This window comes from Echinops telfairi, unplaced genomic scaffold (assembly GCF_000313985.2).
Source record: "Echinops telfairi isolate 266 unplaced genomic scaffold, ASM31398v2 ScPeMD7_7427;HRSCAF=8465, whole genome shotgun sequence".
Classification (NCBI taxonomy): domain Eukaryota; kingdom Metazoa; phylum Chordata; class Mammalia; order Afrosoricida; family Tenrecidae; genus Echinops; species Echinops telfairi.
Window position 1 is genome coordinate 10,822,777 of NW_022111327.1, and position 15,225 is coordinate 10,838,001.

The 15,225-nt window shown below is 38.4% G+C and overlaps 1 non-coding gene across 1 annotated transcript; it reads left to right on the forward strand.

Annotated features, from left to right (window-relative positions):
• Window positions 1-6: 6 nt before the first annotated feature.
• LOC115872638 lies at window positions 7-171 on the forward strand. Its single transcript, XR_004047972.1, has one exon. It is a non-coding gene; the product is annotated as a U1 spliceosomal RNA (small nuclear RNA).
• The last annotated feature ends 15,054 nt before the right edge of the window (window positions 172-15,225 follow it).

The window sequence follows — 15,225 nt, forward strand, 5'->3', positions numbered from 1 at the left end:
ACTTTCATACTTACCTGGCAGGGGAGACACCATGGTCACGAAGGTGGTTTTCCCAGGGCGAGGCTTATCCATTGCACTGCGGGTGTGCTGACCCCTGCCATTTCCCCAAATGTGGGAAACTCGACTGCATAATTTGTGGTAGTCAGGGACTGTGTTCAGGCTCTCCCCTGTTTTTAAAAAGAATGAAAGAAAGAAAGAAACTGTTTACTTGTGTTTAGTTGACTAAGCCAAAGCATTTGACTGTGTGGATCATAAAACAAACAAACAGGGGTAGCTTTGAGAAGAACGGGAATTCCAGAACACTTCATTATACTTATGTGGAATTTGTACAGGGATCAAGAGGCAGTTGTGTCCACAGAGCAAGGGAGTGATTTAGAATGGGGAAAGGTGTGCATCAGGGTGGTATCTTTTAACTATATTCATTGATTCTGGTTGCTGAGAAAAAATAATTAGAGAAGCTGGATTTTATGAAGACGGATGTGGCATCAGGATTGGACGAAAGCCCAATAACCTGTGATATGCAGATGATACAACCTTGCTTGATGAAAGTAAGGGGGATTTGAAACACTGGCTGATGATCATCAATGGTTGCAGCCTTAAGTATGGATTACAACTCAATGACAAGAAGATCAAAATCCTCACAACTGGACCAATAGGTAATATTATAATAAACTGTGAAAATTTGAATTTGTCAAAGATTTTGTCGTACTTGGATCCATAATCAATGTTGATGGCTGTAGAGGCAAATGAATCTGAGGTCAGCAAGTCAGGCTTGTAGTAGCTAATTAATCCAAGATTGCCAGGTGAGGTGGCAGGCACTGATGACTCCCAGGATCAGGAGGCAATATGACAAGTCATTGGTTCAAATACAAAGAACCAGAAGTTGATGACAGGCAAAGTTTTTTTTTTTCCAGTGCACTCACTTATATTGGAAGTAGGCCATAAAAGAACCTTCCTTTCAATTGATTGCATCATGACTGTGAACTGAAAAAGAGTGTTGTATCTGACCCTAATCTTACAATTAATTGGCTGTCATTACATTATTTTAGATCAAATCATGGGAGATTAGTAGATGTTATCTGCCAAAACACCAGAATACAGTTCAGCCAAGTTGATGCAAAACCTAATGATCAGAACTAGTATCCTCAAATTTCCCAAAGGTGAAATTAGCCAAGTGTAGGCATGCACTCATATCAAGGAGTACTGGTAGCACAATGGTTCAGTGCAAAGATACTAACTAAAAGATCCACAGTTCAAACCCGCAGTTGCTCTCTAGGAGAAAGATATGACAATCTTGAGTCCATCAAGTTTTGCAGCTTGCAAACCCTATCACTCTTCCATATAGGACCCATCCAAATGAGCCTGAATTAACTTCAAGGCAATATTGGAGAGGTGTTGGTATCTAGAACAGTAGTGCTCATCTTTAGCTCTTTACTACCTAGAAATTCTGATTTTCTTGAACTCAGGTGTGGCAAACTCGTCAGGAATTTTGAAAGCTTCTTAAATGATCATAATGTGCAATTAACACTGAGAATAATTGATAGAATACCCAGCACCAAAATGTACTAAATATTCATACGTTTGACTGCATTCGGCTTCATATTGAGTTTCATTTTCCTCGTAAATGTTTGATGTTGGTATTCATTTGGAATTTTGATAAACACAATGTTATAATGAAAAGACTCTTTACATGACATAAAGCAGGAAAAAATAAAGAAAATTAGTCTGCTTTTTTATCATGGTATATTGCCTAGTGTAATAATGATAGAACATGTGGAGCCTGATTTGAATAAGAGCATAATTTGGGGGCATCTGCCAGTTTGTGTTGTACCAGGGACTGTGCTGTGTCATTGTTGTCATTTTTCACCATAATTCAGCACTATTTGTTGTAAGGTGCCATTGAGTTGTGTCCGACTCGGGATGACCCTATGTACAAGAGAACAAAATACTGCCTGGTCCTGCGTAATCCTCACCAGTGTTCCTGTGCCTGAACCCATTGATGCAGCCACAGTGTCCATCCATCTTGTCAAGGACCTTCCTCTTTCTCACCATGGCTTCACTTTACCAAACATGATGTCCTTCTCCAGCGACTGGTCTCTCCTGACAATATGTCCAAAAGATGTAAAACGAAGTCATTCCATCCTTGCCTCTAAGGAGCTCTGTGGGCTTACTTCTTCAAATACAGATCTATTTATCCTTTACCCATCCCTAGTACTTTTAATATTCTTCTCCAGCACCACAATTCAAATACACCTATTTTTCTACAGTCTTACTTATTCAATGTCAAACTTTCACATGCATATGATTACATGGAGAATACCACGGCATGGGTCAGGTGCAACCTTAGTCCTCAAATAAATATCCTAGTTCTTCAATACTCTCAATAGGTCTTGTGCAGCAGATTTACCTAATGCAACACATCTTTGATCTCTGGACTGCTGTTTTCATGAGCATTGATTGAGAATCCAAGACAAAATCCCTGACAATGTCAACCTTTTCTCCATTTATCAAGATGTTACCTATCAGTCCAATTATGAGGATTTTGGTCTTCCTTACATTGAGTAATAATCCATACTGCAACAGGGCAGCAAGGGGAGCAAAGTAACCAAGTCCATGAGGAATTCGGAAAATAGATTTCTGACTCGGGGGGCATATAAGGGTCAGCTACAGATCTGGAAATATCGGGGGCTTTTTTATGTTTTTTGTTTCTTTCACCCTATGTCTATCTATATAAGATAGGCAGGACAAACAATCCCGTGGAGAACACAATGGGACCAGTGATCCCCAGAGGGACATGGAAGAGGACAGGTGGGCGGAGGGGGAGCGGGAAGCCAACAAACTCAGAGATGAGGGAACAGAAAGATATCTAAAAATGATGACAGGGAGGCCTGGTGGGGTTTGATCAAGTGCAATGTATCCAAGAGGAATTACTGAGATTTGAGTAGAGAGTGAGCATGATAGTGGGACAGGAGGAGGGGGAAAGGAAATAGAGGAAAGAAGTAGGAAGCAAAAGCTATTTATAGAGGCATAGCTATAGGAATGCATATATGTAAATATAATAATTTAAAATGAAAGGGATAGAGGCCAGTGTATACATATTTATATGTTAAGTATTAAGCTACCAGATGGGCATTGGACCTCTACTCAAGGCCTCCCTAAATGCAAGAACACTTTGTTCTAATGACCTGGCACTCTTTGATATTCACCTTCCTGACACGAGCACTGAAAACAAAATGGGTGCATGAGCAAATGTGGTGAAGAAAGTGGATTGTGCCCAGCTATCAAAAGATATAGTGTCTGGGGTCTTAAAAGCTCAACGTTCAACAAGCAGACATCCAGCAGGGAAGCAAGTAAGCCCACAAGGAAGAAACAAAACAGCCTGTGTGATTATGAGTGTCAATGGGACCAGGTGTCGGGTATCAAAATATCCAAAACAAACAATAAAATCAATGTGAATGAGGGGGCTTTGAGTGGAGACACAAAGCCTATCTGTAGAAAATTGGGCATCCCCTCACAGAAAGGTTCTAAGAAAGGGGCAATTTAACCAGGGTGCAGTATAGCACTGACAAAGCACACATCATTCTTCTAGGTCCTAAATGCTTCCTCCTCCCCACTACCGTGACCCTGTTCTACCTTACAAATCCGCCTAGACCTGAGTACACACATTGGTACAGATAAGAACTTTCAACACATGGAATTCAGGACAGATAAAGCCCTCATGAATAGTAATGGTAGTAGCCATAGCATGAGGATGGGAGGATGGTGGGGGTGGGCGGAGGGGGAGAAAGAGGGAACCTATCACAAGGTTGGCTATATAGCCCACCCTCAAGGGGACAAATAACAGAAATGTGGGTGAAGGGAGACAATGGACAGTGTAAGAACCAAAATAAAAACAATAATGCACAATTGATCAAAGATTCAAGAGGGTGGGAGGGTGGGAGAAGGAAGGGAAAAAGAGATGATACCAAGGGTACAAGTAGAAAGAAAATGTTTTGAAAATGTTGATAGCAGCATCTGTATAAGTGTGCTTAATACAATTGAATGAGGATTATCCTAAGATTTGTAAGAGCCCCCCTGTCTTAGTCTGGGTTGACTAGAAAAACAAATTCGTAAACACTCATATGTGTATAAGAAAGGGATTTATATAAAATTGTATATTTAGAAGACATCCCAGCCCAGTCCAGATCAAGTCCATAAGTCTGATATTAGCTCATATATCCAATACCAGTCTCTAAATTCCTCTTCACACTCATGCAACACCTGTGATGACACTGAGTGCAGGAAGACCACAGACCAGTGGGTGGAAAGTCTTGTGGATCCAGTGGTGGTACAAGCATCTCAGTGCTGGTGTGGGACTTCACGTGGCTCCTGCACTTCCAGGGCTCTGACTGTATCAGTGTAGCTCCATGAATCTTGTCATCAAGAATGTCAAAGCAAGGAGTGTGTGGGTCTGGCCTCCAGTGAGCTATTTATCTGCTTTGTACCTCCAAATGAAGTTATCAAGCTGAAACCTGATTGACAGGCTACAAGTTGACAGATTACATAACTGCCACAGACCACCTCTTCTCAACTTGACACAACTCTTTAGCCAGACAGTTTTTAACAACACAATAATGCAATCATATCTATACTCAACAGGATAAAACTAAAAAGCATATATTTCAATATGTGCCTGCCCCATTTATATATAATATTCTATAAGTGAACAACACAACAATACTCTATGCAGAACAGTTGCACTTAAGTAACACCTACACCTTAATCTTATAATCCTATGAACATGTTCTCCCACTATGAAAGTTTGTAAGCCAACCACTTCATGCCTTTATCCTCCCCATTTTTGGTATCCAATTTCTATACTGCCCACTTACATCTACTCAGCGTCTGAGGAAACAGTCATATTTTTTGATGTGAAGAATTTCATTCCAGTTGGAACCTTGTGGGTCCGCATCCATAAGCAAAGTCAAATAAGGAGAGGCCATAGCCATAAAGTCAGCAGCAATATGCACCAGTTCACAGGTTCAAATATCATCTTCATCTGGTTGGGTTCTAGTCAACTCAATGTGGGCTGCCTCAAAGGGTGCCCATTGGTCTCTTCACCTTTAGACTATGGACCCATCACAAATTCTCAACAGCCTCAGTCCCCTTGGGCTAGGTCATGCCATAGGCTAAGGTTCCCTACAATTTTATAAATTTCAGACCAGCCAACCTGCTCTCGTTTTCTCCCCTAGCTCTTATAAGCCAGGTCCACGGGTGTCAGTGGCCAGACATCCAAAGGAAATATTTATCTCCCTTGTGCCTCCAAATGAGGTCATCAAGCTGCAATTTGATTGACAGGGTAGGCTCCACCCCTTTTCAAGTTGACATATTATCTAACTGCCACGGTGCCAATAAAATGATTAATATTTTTTAAGGTTACAATCTTTGATCTTCATCAGCAAGTGGTTCAATTCCTCCTCACTTTCAGCAAGGAAGTTATGTCATCTGCATATCACAGGTTGTTAAACCTTCCTCCAATCCTGATTCCACATTCTTCTATGTATAATTCAGCTTCTTTGATTATTTACCCTGCATATAGATTAAAAAAATATGGTGAGAGGCTACATCCCTGACGCACACCTTTCCTAATTTTAAACCATGCAGCAAGCCCCTGTTCTGTTCACACAGCTGCCTCTTTGATCCATGTACAAGTTCCTCATGAGCACAATGAAGTGTTCTGGAATTCCGATTCTTCCCTAGGTTATCCACAGTCTATTATGATCCATACAGTTTAGTGCCTTTGCATAATCAATAAAACACATGTAACATCATTCTGGTATTCTCTGCTTTGAGACAAGATCCATCTGACATCAGCAACGAGCTATCCTTTGTTTCATATACTCTTCTGAATCCAGCCTAAACTTCTGGCAGTTCCCGGTCAAAGCATTGTTGGATGATGCTAAGTAAAATTTTACTCATGTTCAATAACAATGATATCATTCTATAGATTGAGCATTCGGTGCTATTTTGGGGGTTTTATAATGTGGAAGGCACTAAATATATGTATATATATGTGTGTGTGTGTGCGTACATATGCCTATCATAACCAACCTGTGAGGTATTTTTAAAATAATTTTATTGGGGGATATTAAAGTTCTTATAACATTCCATACATCAATCACATCATATGTTGCCATCACCATTTCCAAAAATTTTTCTACTTGAGCCCTTGGAATAAGTCTGCTTTTTTCCCCTCCCTCCCACCCTCATGAATCCTTAATCAATTATATATTGTCATTATTCCATATCTTACACAGTCTGTTGTCTCCCTTCACCCACATTTCTGTTATTCATGCCTTTCTGGGTATGTGTGGGTGTGTGTGTTATATATCCAAACTTGTGATGGTTTCCCTGTCTCTCGCCCTTCCCCCTCCCTCCTCCCGACAATATCCCTATCCTCATTTTGTCACTACTTCCACTACTGGTCCTGAGGGGTTTATCTGTCCTGAATTCCATGTGTCAAGAGCTCTTATTTGTACCAATGTGTTTTCTCTGGTCTAGCCAGATTTGTAAGATAAAACTGGGTCATGGTAGTGGGGGGAGGAAGTATTTGGGAACTAGAGGAATGCTGTGTGTTTCATTGGTGCTATACTTCACCTTGGTGGAATCATCCCTTCCTTATAAACCCTTCGTTGGGGGGATATCCAATTGTCTACAGATGAGCATTGGGTCTCCACTCCACCCCCACCCCCCACCATTCACATCAATATAGTTGTTAGTTTTGGATGTTTTGATACCTGATACCTGATCCCTTTGACACCTCATGATCACACAGGCTGGTGTGCTTCTTCCTTGTGGGCTTATTCACTTCCCTGCTGGATGGCTGCTTGTTTAACTTCAAGCCTTTAAGACCTCAGACACTTTATCTTTTAATAGCCGGGCATCATGTGCTCCCTTGACCACATTTACTTATGCACCCATTTTGTCTTCAGTGATCATGTTGGGAAGGTGAGTATCAAAGAGTGCCAGGTTATTAGAACTAAATATTCTTGTGTTGAGGGATGCCTTAAGTTGAGGTCCAAAGTTCATCTGCTATCTTAATACTTAACATATAAATATATGTACATTGGCCTCTATCCCTTTCATTATAAATTAGTATATTTACATATATACATGCCTATAGCTACATTTCTATAAATAGCTTTGCCTGCTATTTCTTTCCTCCATTTACTTTCACCTTCCTCCTATTCCACTTTCATGCTCACCCTCCAATCAGCTCTCAGTAATTCCTCTCAGATACATTTCACTTGATCACACTCAGCCAGGCCTCCTCACCATCATTTTAAATCTCTTGTCATCCCCTTATCCCTGAGTTTGTTGGCTCCTCACCCCCACTTCCTACCCACCCCTCTCCCATATTCCCCCGGAACTGCCAGTTCCATCGTTTTCTCCTCAGGATTGTTCATCTTGTGTATCTTATATAGATAGACATAGGCAAAAGAAAAACAACAAAAACCACACAAACCAAAATAAGACCAAAAAAATCCCCAAAACCACCAATTGATAGTTCCAGGTCTGTCTGCTGACCTTTATGTATGTTTTTGTGTCAAGTCGGATGAGGTGCCAAGCCCTGTCCCCCAAGTCTGAAGTCTATTTTCAGGATTCCTCAGGGACTTGGTTACTTTGCTCCCCTTGCTACCCTGTTGCACTCCCTGTACATTTCACCCCGATGTACATGGGGCAGACTGGGCACACTTTCTGCACCACGTCGCCAGTGCTGCCCCTGTAGCACTATGGGTCAGTGAGGGAACATCTTGTCTTGTGCTGGGGCTGGCTCTATGGTCCTATCTGCATCCCTGCTGTGAGGAGTGATATTGTCCCTAGGGCTTGGTGCGCCATGATGAGGCTCTCTCTCTCTCCCTCTCTCCCTCCTTCCCTCCCTCCCTTTTAGTTCGCTCCCACGTGTTCTAGAAAGACCTACCTCTCTCCAAGGGCTATATATTCAGTGTTGTTCTATGTATTGCCTTCTTTAAGGAACAGGGTTAACATAGCTTGGTTTGGGCCTGGCCCCATCGTCCTCTCTGTTGTTAGTTCGCTGACTTTGAGTTATTTTTATGCCATTAAGGATGAGTACATTATTTAGTAATGTGATACTAAAGTAATTACATCCATTAATTTTCTAGGGAAATTAATTTCATGAAATGCTCAACATTTGCAAGGAAAAAAAAATCTCATAAATTTTAAAATAAAGAATGTGTAGTTTTCTTACAAAGACTTCTGGGTTCTTTTCATGAGCTTATGTGTAATGTACATTGTGACTTTCAAAGAGGGGAATATGGTATGCAATGGTTCCTAAATTGATTTAATCACAGAGCCATTTATTTACAAGGTATTTCAAAGACTATATATAAAAGTATTGTTTTAGATATATGTGATGAATAATAAAGAATTTAAGAATATGTATTTACACTGAAATAGAGAAAGGAAAGGACCTGAAATCGTAGCAAAGTTAGTTTAACTAGTTCCAGTGTAGTTTGAAAGAGCTGTCTTTTTCAGCTGCTTTTGAATGACACTAATATTCTTGTTCAGTCGGTGCTAATTTAGATAATAATCAGATTCCAGGTACATATTCACCTCAGGAACTGGAGATATCATATGACTTAAATCCAAGAGAATTGAAAGATCAACAGAATCCATTTATTAGTACAATATTTAAAGAGGGGTCTGTACTCCCCTGGCAAACCATATCAACACACATTGTGAGAGAAAGACTGCACATGTATAAATGGTACTTACAGGGTTTTATACATATTTAACATTTTCTCTTAGTGGTGTGTCCAAGAAAAGAGGTGCAATGGGAGCCCTAGTGAGAAGGAATATTTTTTATCAGTGACATTGTTTATAATTGCTAGTGGATGGCTCTTTATTTGCTTATTTTTGTAAGGCAAACTTTTAGGGAGATTTGCTATTGATTTTGCCTTTTTCCCATTCTTTTGCCCTTTAGTACTTGTACTAACCACCTGGTATTTTGGAACCCCATTGTTGCTGCTAGAAATGGGCTAACTAAATCTCTATTTCACATATGAGAAAGTTTAAGAACGTCCACAGAGTAATTATTCATTTACAGTGAACCCTCGTTTATCGCGGTTAATTGGTTCTAGACCCTACCGTGATAAATGAAATTCCGCGAAGTAGGATTCCTTATTTGTAAATCAAATATTTTCGTAGTTAGAGCATAGAGGACATGAAAAAACACCCTTTAGTCACCATTACACTCGTATTACCCAATTTATTAAATGAAAAAGGGAAAATACAGTAAAACATTTTGGACGTTAAAATTATCATTTATTATTTATTATATTATTTATGGCATCAAGCGTGTACAGTATGAGCCAATCAGTGGCAGTAATGACAGAGCATGCGCTGTTACGCAAAAACCGCGATAGAGTGAAGCCGCGGAAGTCGAAGCGCAAAGTGGCGAGGGTTCACTGTATACATCTTTCAATACTATCCCAAACAAAATTTTACTACTGTGAACTATGTTCACATATGCTAATATTTAATTTTCACCTTGCAGAATGTGGGGAATAAAACAGTCCAGTCTCTTAAAAATGATAGAAATTTGACCATGGGACTTTGTAGCTTTAACCTTGTCCTGATTATTTTGAAGTTCACTCAATAAAAAATAAAATATATTAAAGCTAAGTCCCCTGGAATGTTCAGTCACATAAATTTACCTTCATATGGCTATTGCCTTCATTAAAATGATACAAATTGATTGCAATCTGTATAATTCAGTTTTTATAATTTGAGTGTACAAACTATTTGATGTGGACCAAATATTATCTTACCAAATAACCACGTTGAAAGGGTTATTATTAATAGGTCTTTTCTGTGATCTGTGTCTTTACCTTTTCTATGCTACTCCTCTAATTATAGCTGCTTGAAGAAGTTACATTTTTTTCCTCCTCATTTGTTTTTTGTTATCAAATGTAGTCTCAGTTCCAAATTCACATTGTCCCTATGATTACATTCTCTTTTGCTTTTCAAAAAGAAATGTCAGAGTATAAGGTTATTATTACTTTTATCTAGAGAAAATCACAAACAAAACAAAACAAAAATAACCAATCCCTCCTAGAGAAGGAAGGGCCTCAAATGTTTTTCATCAACATCACAAACCCATCCAGAATATAAGGATGAGAGGAACTGAGGGTAATAAAACGTGGAATATATAATTATTAATTTATGTTCAGGTAGAGGTCCATGATCCTTAGGAAACAAGATAACATTTTATTTGTAATATACCTTTCCTTTCTTGGATTACTATTAAAAAGATTATTTAAAATCTGTCTGGTCTATTTTTAAGAATACTTATATATTAATTATCCAATGAGCTAATGTTATCATGTTTATGAACTAAAGCAATATCAATATTTATCAAGCTAAGGAATTTGGAAACTGAAAAGGTTTGAACTTTTATTATAAAATATAATAAGAAGACATACACAAGTCAACAGTATATAAAAATATAGATTCTCATGCATTTTCTAATAATTGTGCTTTCATATTCTGGATACCACTGATATAGGTGATTTTATTTGAAAAGTAGATGAATAAGATAAATTGCCATAGTCACTCATTCATACACAATCATTACTATAAATAAATAAATAAAACATTAAGTGTCAGTCACAATAATATAAAAGAATACATTGTAGAAAGGTGAGTGTCCTTGAACAAATCACTGAAACACATCAACTTTCACTTTTTTTATAAAATTAAAGGGTTTCCATGTTATAATTGATAGGTGCCGTTGGGTTGATTTCAACTCATAGTGACCCTATGTAAAACAGATTGAAACACTGCGGGCCCATTTTGTCAAGAGCGTTCCTCTTGTGGCTGCCTCTCCACTTTACCAAGCATAATGTCCTTCTCCAAGGACTGTTCACTCCTGGTCACTTGTCCAAAGTATGTGAAACCAAGCCTTCTCATCCTTGGCTCTAAGGACCATTCTGGCTCAACTTAATCCAAGACAGATCTGTGCGTTTTTCAGTATTCTTTGCCAGGATCATAGTTCGCATGCATTGATTTTTCTGGAATCTTCCTTATTAAATGTCCAATTTTCACATGCATAAGAGACAATTGAAAATACCATGGCTTGGGTCAGGCACATGCTTGTCCTTAACGTAGCATCCTTGCTTTTTCACACTTTGAAGAGGTCTTGTAGAACAGAGCTACCTAATGCAACACGCTGTTTGATGTCTTGATTGCTGCTTCCATGTGCATTGATAGTGGTTCGCAGCAAGATGAAATCCTTGACAGCTTCAACCTTTACGCCATTGATCGTGTTGTTACCTATTGGTTTAGTTGTGAGGAATTGGGTCTCCTTTTCCATGACTTGTAATTCATACTGAAGGCTGCAATCCTTGATCTTGATCAATCAATCTTTCAAGTTCTCCTCTTACACCAAGTACGGTCGTGTCATTTGCATATCACAGGTTTTAATGTCTTCTTTCAACCCTGGATTGTGTGTATATGTGTGCCACATAGGGGAGATGGGCCGTGTAGGGGGTGGTGGTGAGCACCAGAGAACAAAGCAGGAAAGAAGGAGGAAGAGGGAAAATATGGCAAAAAGTGTAGCTTAGGTTCTGCAAATGTATGCACCGAACTGCCCACGCAGCCTGCTCTGCATGGAGGGAGCCCAGAGGCCAGTGAGGTTAGGGTAGAACTTTCCCCATGGGTTTCCAAGACTACCTCTTACGGGAGTAGAAAGCCTCATCTTTGGAGTGGAATGGAGTGGCTGGTTATTTTCAACTGCTTATCCTGAGTTAGCAACCCGAATTGTAAACACTAGTGCCTTTGAAAGTCAGGGTAAGTACCTACTTTAAGGTAACCATTTGCTATGAATATCTATGGTTTCTTTATACTATTTATTAATTTAATACCTTAGCAGGTTTTATTTATCTCTCTTCTTTGAATACCAGTCCTGGTAATCATATTTTCTCATCTAATCATATTTGTATAATTATCAATTCTTATTTCTGCATCTCCGGATGATTTTAATGAGCTAACTTTATTCAAAGAATAGCATTTTTATATAGCTGCTCAAAGAGACTACTCAAGTTGGCTGGTCATTTTTGCTGCAAAATAATATGCTTTGGAAATTTCTTGAAGTTGTTAATGACATTTCATCAATTTAATGTCAGAGCTTAGATTTCTGTGACCATACTTGTCAAGTGATTCCTCTTTTCCTCTATGGTAACAGAGCACTACACCAAAACAAAGAATGCCAATCCAAAACAAAATAAAAAGGGATCTTTTGCTTAATTTCAAAGGTAGAAAGTATATTTGGGGTTTATCTGCTACAATTCATTATTTCACTGTTAATATGCTATTTTTGATAAATGAATGTGACTTATTTTTTTTTTGCAGATTCAGACTTTGCAATTTTCCTTGGTCAACCAGTATAGTATATATAACTAGAAATACATAGAAACCTACAAAAGCACAGTATTTGGAAATAGATTTTAAATTTATTCCTAGATATGACTTTAACTTCAACTTACTTAACTTTTCTCCAAATTATTTTCTAATTTATAAAATGAGATAACGATACTTAATTTACTACGTTAACATGAACAGTACACAAAGCACACTGTAGGTAACCGAGTGAAAATATATCCTTTTAACACTTGGTAACAGTGTCCCTCTTAAAAAAGGAATTGTCTTTGTTTAGGAATAAAGAAGAAATGCTATTCAATTATGGAAGATAGGGTCCTAAACATAATTTAGAAACCAGCAGCAAGAAATAGTTAACGTGATAAGTGAACATAGTGTTGTGGGCTCAGGGGGAGGAAAAGAAACACACGTGCACAGAATGATCAGAGCCTGAACTGTTAAGAAATATGTGGCTGGAAATATTTGTTGTTAGGGTAACCACGGGAATTTTGCACTCCTCATTTTCTTGCAATGTAAGTTGTTGGGTTTTCTGTTTTGTTTTTGTTTTTAACATACTCAAGCCTGCAGTAAGGTATGCTGCACGATGCCACACCAATGCCATTTGTCAATTGTCTTGTACATAGTATAATACACAGAAGCGAATATTTGTATAATACTGGAGAATAAGCTTTTGTAACCAGCGGGAGCCGAGATGTGGGTCCCTAGAACAGGAAACTTGGGGAGGACGTTGAAATTCAGAGAATTAATAGGACATCCTTAAATTCATTTTATATTAAAAGTTAAATGTCAAAAGCAAGAATGATTTTGCTGATATTTTCATTGTTTGTCCAACTAATTAGCATAGGCTATCTATTACGTCTTAAATAAATAACTACTATTGTATAAAATGCAGATAACTGTTGAATTGCCCTCTAGGAATGATTTTACTGCCATAGAAAAAAGAATGAGGAAAGTCCCAACTGTCACTTTTCCTTTTCATAGAGCTGAAATTAACTGACTCCTCTCTGTCACTGCCAAGGGATATTGCACATGGCTGACTCCTCCAGGACTTTATGAAAGTAGAAGACATTCAGATTAATTGCTGGATTCCTGTTGGACACCCTAAAACCAGCACTGCAGTAGACAATCAAATGAAACACAAATGACCGCATGTTTAAAATGGTACATCCAAAACTTTACAAGATGGAGAAACCCTGGAAACGTAGTCCTATGACTATACTTCTGTTTTATGCCGTCTGCTGCCTCCTCTGTCCATATTAGACTTAGATCCTTTCCTAATAATTTCCTTTGTAAAGTCCAGATTCATACTTTAGAGTTGATCATGGAAAAGTGGGGAAGGGGCATTAAAAAATCAAATTAATTGTCATTGGGTCTATTCTGACTCATAATGACCCTATAGGATAGAGCTGCTCCTGTGTCTTCCTTAGGTTACAAATCTTTAAGGCAGTAGAACGCTTTCTTTCTCCTGGAGAGCCAATGGTGGGTTTGAACTGCTGACCTTGTGGTTAGCAGTTCAGCAAGTAGCCCACTGTGCAATCTATCATCAGGGCTCCTTGTACTTATAAAAATATAATTAATGATCTTTGCTCTTTTAATTCATTTTTTAGGTTCACCTTTTTTTTCATGCTTGTAGACTTACTGCATTTTAGGTGAGACCGCATAGTACAGCAGAGTTCCATCTCTATTAAATATTAGCTTTATTGCTTAACGACTCATTTTTGTGGTTGCTCCTGGAGTTTTCATAGAGCATTTTTTTCTAGAACAGTTAAGTGTCATTTTAGCATGCCTAGCAGAGATAGTTAAAATAAATACATATGTGTAAAATATAGAGAAATTGGCTTATGATCATTCCATTTAAAATTTTGGAAAACAAGATTCATGACCAAGGTGCAAGTTTTACAATGAGGCAGATATTTATTTTCTACAAGAAAGCTTTTCTGTGATGAATCTGGAAAGCATAGCAGTGGCTTAAAGGACTGTATTGAATTTGGATTTGATGGAATTGAAAAATGAAATGTGTCTATGTACTGCAAATCATCTCTTCTGACTCTATGTTGAAATGTGACCAAATTTATTGTGCTCCATGGACTAATTTTTCAACTGTTATTTTGTTAGCATGTATTTAATTTTTTAATATCAAGGGAAATTGATAAGACAAACCCTAACCTATGCTATCTTCTACTCTACAGCACAGAAAAATTTCTAAAGGTGTATACTGTACTGCTTTGTGAGAAGATGCGTTTAAAGCCCTAGATGTATATTGTGTGCTTCACTTACATTCTTTCTGCATTCAGAAGACCTTGGATATGGTGAATTGGATAATGTGAAAATGGGTCCTCAATGTTTTTGAAAAAATTTCCAGCATAAATCATACAAGTATGAAACTCAAGCACTGAAATGAGTGCATCATTACAGCCAGTAATATCCTCTTGTACTCTTCTTCAGGTAGGCCTTATTTATTAGATTGATTCCGTTTATTGAGCAACAACTCAAGAGTTTCTCATTTTCCCTGTGGCATGTGAGTATTTTTCACATGTCTGCTTTTCTGTTTGTCACTTTTGAGCCGAGCTAAATGCACACGTGGAGTCCCTCAGTGGGGAAAGGAGTTAACACATTGGCTGCTAACGGAAAGGCTAGAGATTGCAGTTCACACTGAGGTACACTGACGGAAGATTCGTCGTTGAAAAAGCCCTATGAAACACACTTTTACCCTGACACATAAGGGATCGTCATGGGTCTGAGTTAACGACACAGAAACGTTTTTCCTCTGTGGGGTTAAAGATGAGG